The sequence below is a fragment of the Sinocyclocheilus rhinocerous genome, unplaced genomic scaffold, assembly GCF_001515625.1.
Source record: "Sinocyclocheilus rhinocerous isolate Xijiao unplaced genomic scaffold, SAMN03320098_v1.1 scaffold153, whole genome shotgun sequence".
Taxonomy (NCBI): domain Eukaryota; kingdom Metazoa; phylum Chordata; class Actinopteri; order Cypriniformes; family Cyprinidae; genus Sinocyclocheilus; species Sinocyclocheilus rhinocerous.
In genome coordinates this window covers 3,152,148-3,158,677 of record NW_015660878.1, presented here as the reverse complement: position 1 = coordinate 3,158,677, position 6,530 = coordinate 3,152,148, and positions in this window count along the sequence as shown.

Below are 6,530 nucleotides of genomic sequence, written 5' to 3'. Positions count from 1 at the left end.
GGTGGATCTTTGTGCTTAGTTTTTTTTTTTTTTTTTCTCCGTAAAGAATCGTTCACAAAATTGCCACCTCCTAAAATAGTTACATTTTCCTGTAAGATAAGGTTGAAATACCATATATAAACCAGTGAACAAAACCTGGTCAGTTACTAATTTTTTTTTTTTTCAATGTATTACTTCAATAACTTTAATATGTTATCTACAAAAAAATAAAAAAAAATAAAAATCAAAGTGTACATATTTATATATAATTAAACTGTTATTGTTTTTTATTATTTTTCATTTTTTTATAATGAACTATTAAAACAACTAAATGTATGAATTACTTTTAATTTTCCCCTTTTTAACTTAAAAAGTAAATTTAATTTAATTTAAAATAAATTATATAAAATAATATATTAAAAATATATATGTTAATTTTCCCCCCAAAGAATCATGAGAAATAGTGGCTAAAATATAAGAAAGTAACTAAATTTGATCAATGCATAATTCACATATTAATTTGTATTATTTTATTAAACTGTTATTGTTTTTATATCATTTTTTATTATTTTATAATGAACTATTAAAACATAATTTTGTGTATGAATTACTTTTAATATTTTACTTTTTTAACTTGTACCTTTTGCAATGAATACAATAATGGAATCATTCAATTAAAAATAAATTATAAATATATTTAATATATAAACATAACATATTTTTCTTAAATATACTGTATATGCATGTGTGTGTATTTATATATACATAATACACACAGTACACACACATATATTATGTAAACAAAAACTTTTATTTTGGATGCGATTAATCGCGATTAATTGTTTGACAGCACTAATATATGTATACATATATATATATGTATGTATAAATAATATTTGATCAATGCATATTTCACATATTCATTTTTATTATTTTATAGTTTTAATTTGATTGAATATCACTCGAAAATATGGAAAATAAACCGAGTCAGTTGTGTTCATATATACTCTTAAAGTGATCATAGATTATGGTAAACTCTTGATGCAGTAGTGATATTTTTAAAGAAATGACAATCCAAATTTCTGACAATATAACAAAATGATTAGGAGAAACGGGGTGAACTTTTACATTATTATTTAAAAAAAAAGAATTAATGTGTTCCTCATCAGTGCAACTGAACCCTAAACCAAGACTTTCCACTGAGTGCTTTTAACTAATGACATTGTACGGTTTATTTACTTCAGTGGTTTATTAAATTATGCGTCAGTGACTAACACTGCTGGGAAATATCTGGGTGTGATTGTTGAGGATTGGAGAAACGGATATATCCACACATGCTTCACAACATACAGACTCACTGTGGACACGTGTAAATAATATTTGCACCATTTTCATTGCAGGTCTACACCCTCGTAAATATTTTTAGTAGTTTGATATCTTTTGTCTTTTTGTGATGTTTTTCTCCTCATCTTGTCCCAGCTGTTCAGCGGTTCCAGAGGCAGTGGAGGTTCGGGTTTCTCCTCGCTGCTCTGTCGTGGTTAGGTCTGCACTCTGCCTGCAGGTTCTGATGATTCTAACAGACTCTGAGCTCCCTTTTCAGCTGCATACATCACGTCTCTTGTCTGGAGGCTTATCTATGCTAAGCATAAGGCAGACAGAGTCTTGCCACAATTTTGAACCAGTTCTGAGATTAAATCCAGATTGCTTGCAAAAGTTGAGCCATCGGTCCCGATTCCACTTTGCATTGTGTAACTAACCGCTGAATGGCATGGGATCTCACACAGCTCACTTTTATAACAATGATTCAAAGCCTTTGTCAGGTCAGGATGTCTACAGGAAATTTTTAATGTGTGTACATGGTTTTCACATGTCCAGTTTATGGGTAGCTGACATGATATAGGCTACTTTTTGGAAAGATCACGTCCTGCAGTGTGACATGCTTTACGGCATCTAAAATTGTTTTAAAAGGTTCTATTAATATTTTAGGATTATATCATGCATTTAGTTTTATTATAGACTGCTATACATAGAAAATTTTTACTTTTAAAAATACTGCAGAACGACCATATATACACATACTTTCTCCAGTTATATTTTCTAAACTAATTAAGACCATATATAACATAAAATATATTATTATGAAAAATAATATGCATCAAAGTTTTTTTCTGTATTTATGACATCATTGAAATGTAGATCACACATAAAAATTCTTAGTTTTAAAAACACAGCATAACCTTTATAAATCAATTCATGAAGGGTTTAAAATATATATAGTTCACCATACAGTGGTGCTTGAAAGTTTGTGAACTCTTTAGTGAACGACTCCACAGGTCATCAGATTTTCACACAAGTCCTGGAAGTAGACAAAGAGAATCCAATCAAACAAATGAGCCAAAAATGTATACTTTGTCGTTTATTTATTGAGAAAAATGATCCGGTGTTTCACATCTGTGAGTGGCAAAAGTATGTGAATCTTTGCTTTCAGTATCTGGAGTGACCCCTTTTTGCAGCAATAACTGCAGGTAATGTATCTTGTAACTGCTGATCAGTCCTGCACAACGACTTGCAGGAGTTTTAGCCCATTCCTCAATACAGAACTACGTCAACACTGTGATTTTGGTCGGTTTCCTCCTATGAATTGCTTGCTTCATATCCTTCCACAACATTTCAACTGTATTAAGGTCCGGACTTTGACTCAGTCATTCCAAAACATTAACTTTGTCCTTCTTTGTCCAGTCTTTGGTAGAATGACTTGTGTGCTTGGGGTCGTTGTCTTACTGTGTGACCCCTTTTGTCTTGAGATTCAGTTCTTGGACAGATGTCCTAAAATTTCTCTTTAGAATTTGCTGATATAATTCAAAAATCATTGTTCTTTCAATGATAGCAAGCCTTCCTGGACCAGATGCAGCAAATCAGGCCCAAACCATGATACTACCCCCACCATGTTTCACAGATGGGATAAAGTTCTTATGCTGGAATGCAGTGTTTTTCTTTTTCCAAACATAATGCTTCTCATTTAAACCAAAAAGTTATATTTTGGTCTCATCTGTCCATTAAACCTTTCTCCAGTAGTCCTCTTGTTTGTCAATGTTCTTTTTGGAGAGCATTGGCTTTCTTCTTGCAACTCTGCCATGCAAACCATGGTTGCTCAGTGTTCTCCTGATGGTGGACTCGTGAACTTTAACATTTTCTCACGACCTCACAGACTATTACACGTCTTGCTTTTAGAGTGATCTTTGTTGGTGGGCCACTTCTGCGGAAGATAACAGTGGTCTTGAATTTCCTCCATTTGTACACAATCTGTCTGACTGTGGATTTGTGGAGTCCACTCTTAGAGATGGTTTTGTAACCTTTTCCAGCCCGATGAGCAACAACAACTCTTTTTTTCGGAGGTACTCAAAGATTTTCTTTGTTCAAGCCATGATTCACTTCCACAGACATGATCAGACTTTGATAGATCCCTGTTCTTTGTATAAAACAGGGCAGGCACTGACACCTGATAGTCATCCCATTGATTAAAAACTCCTCTGAACAGATGACTCTAATTTCGCCTTTAAATTTGCTGCTAATCTTAGAGATAAGTAATATTGGATCATTTTCCAAAATAAATAAATAAATGACAAAGTATATATTTTTGTCTCAATTGTTTGATTTGGTTCTCACTTTGGTTCTTCTAAAGGGTTCTCAAACTTTCAAGCAACACTGTATATACTACATAAACATGGACACATTCATTAACTACATCTTATGTATCATGTGTTTTTTCCTAGCTAATCCTCTCTTCCTTTTGACTTTCAGTGTAATAGTTTCCACATTAGCGTTTATAGCAGACATTGACACCAGCAGGGGCCCTTGTGTCAACTATCCTTTAGGGAGCACTGGTGGTGTCAAAGACAAACTCATGCAACAGCTGGAACCTGCTTTGATCCCATTCGTCCATTTCGGAAATGACTGATCAGGAAGAGAAATCAGATTTGAAGAGGGACATAGGAAAATAAAGTGAGAGTCATCATATGAAATAGAAATTCATAGTCATTTGTTCCAGTTTTGCCAGCAAAAACTTCCCGTTGATGAATGTGTTTAAGAGCTGCGGTTCTCAACTGGTGAGTTGTGACCCAAATCAGAAAGGTTTGTTCTGATTGGAAAAATAAAGAAACAATGCTAAACAACAATAATAACATGCAACTAGCAACTGTATAATCATGTATAGTTAGTATTAGGGCTGTCAAAAAAAAAATTCGAATTTCGAAAATTCGTCGAATGAAAAAATAAAATCCACATTCGAATGTGAAGATTTTGTTTACGTCAAAACTTAAACCAAGCCGTTCACACAGAACGCATATTTATCACATTTTCTAGAGGGACATCAGCGTTGTACTCGCGTCTCGCACAAGAGAGCGGCATGTTTAGAAAGTTCAACTTTTAAAAACATGTCTCAAGACTTTATGGCGGTTTTCCCCCATCCCACTGTATCTAATTTTTGCTCGATGCGCCCTCTTGTGGCCTCAGGAGAGAAGCCAAAAGCTTTTTTTCCCCCAACTGAAATTATGCCTTTTAAATTCGAATATAGTTCGAATTTTGATAATATTTAAGTGGAAAAGTCGAATTTAGTTTTTCAGTAATTTTGACAGCCCTAGTTAGTATAGCAGCATAAACCATAAACGCTACTCATAACTTCAGTTGTCGACGTCAAAGACAGTGTGTCTAACCAAAATTTTGGTGCAAAATCATGTGTCAGCTGCTCAAATGAAGCAAATGCAATATGAACAGGTTGCGTGACGAGTATCTTTATACTCGAAAACCTACTCAACAAAACTCCTCAAAGTTAAAAGAACATAAAATCCAGACTATATTAGATGCAGATTCATGTGCGGTGAGCAAGAAGAAAAGAGCGAGAAGGACTGTGAAGAATGTGAAGAGGGTAAATAGGAGGGTGTGGGTCACACAAGTGTGTCTGAGTTTTATGTGGACATTTGGCTGTGGCCTCAGGTTTACTGGCCAGATCCTCTGACTCTGAGCTCAGCCCAGGGCAGATGGCCGGAGGGGATGATGAACAGGTCATCATCTGCATCCTCCACTGATCTGACACCATATCATCCTCTCCAGCTTTCTGCTAAAGGAGCACACATTGTCTCCAAGTCTCCTTATAGCTGACACATGGCTCAGGGGTCAGTGAGAAGTAATTTTGAAACCATAAGTTCAGGTTTTGAAATTTTTTAAAACCGTAAAACTGATACTGTGAAAGAGTCATAGGGGATTTTAGACCTTATTCAATTGTCTTGATGAGCATCCAGCAGTATCCGACCAAACAATCCTTTGCAATGAGTTATGAATTATTACATGAGTAACAGTGATCCAATGACTTGAAACAATTGGCGTGTCCAATGACTTGAAACAGTTTAACTTTTATGAAAACGTGCAGTTAGATGATACTTCCAGATACTTCCAATAAAACAATGGAGAGCACATGATCCATATCCTGTATTACTACGATAATGTGATAAAATTTTAATGTATGCATGATTTATCAGCATGATCTCATTAGTGATTGTAGGTATTCATATGTAAATTGGGTAACACTTTATTTTAAGGACCAATTCTCACTATTAAATGTCATTACATCTTAAATATTAATTTAATTTTGCCTTTACTGAACAACAGTTTTTTTCCCATTCTGTGAGATTTCTAATACTTTATTATATATAGATAGTTACAAAAAAAAAAGTAAAATAAATTAAGAAGTAATTAGGATTGTTATAAGTGTGCTGTGGGGGGGATTCAAAATATTTTTTATAAAAGAAAATGTAATTGTAAAGGATTTGTGAAGATTTTTAAGTTTCTAAAGATGTGCATATGCAAATAATTTTACATTTTAGTACATCCACATTGTGTGTTACAATACAGGTTATGTCTAAACATATCAAAATGTGTGTGTAAAATACCTATGAATATGAATGGGATCAGGCTGAATGTATACATTTTATTTAGTGAAAAAAATGTATTTTATTTTTTGCATTGATAGTTATTCATAGTAATAGATAATTTCTCATTATATGAATTATTATAAACTGATGCGCTTCATATAACACATTCCTCTCCGAAATTTTCATTTTTAGCATTAAAAATCGAATTCATTGTCACAGTTGAATGGCATGTTATTTGTACTTGAATTATATCCAATTTGTGATGAGATTTTCAAAAGCTTTTCAAATAACCAGTAATGCAGGACATCCAGCGGTGTGATAAAATCAGTGTGAACGAGGCTTGAGGCTGAAATCCTAATCACCCCTGTCCAAATGTACAGCTTATCTTTTCCGTCTCCAAAAAGTGTGCCAGAAAATCCCAAAAGCCCAATCTGATTTGTGAGGATTGAATCGTACCAATTCAACCCAGTCTTTTGATTTAGACAGAAAAGAAGAGAAAGTCAGGCAAATGTAGAATAACCAAAATAAAGAAAGCTAGAGAGAGAAGAAAAACTGGGTCCTGATTTCAGTAACTAGCTGAACTCAAGCCAGCTCCTCCCTCCCCATTTTGGGTACCTCCATTTG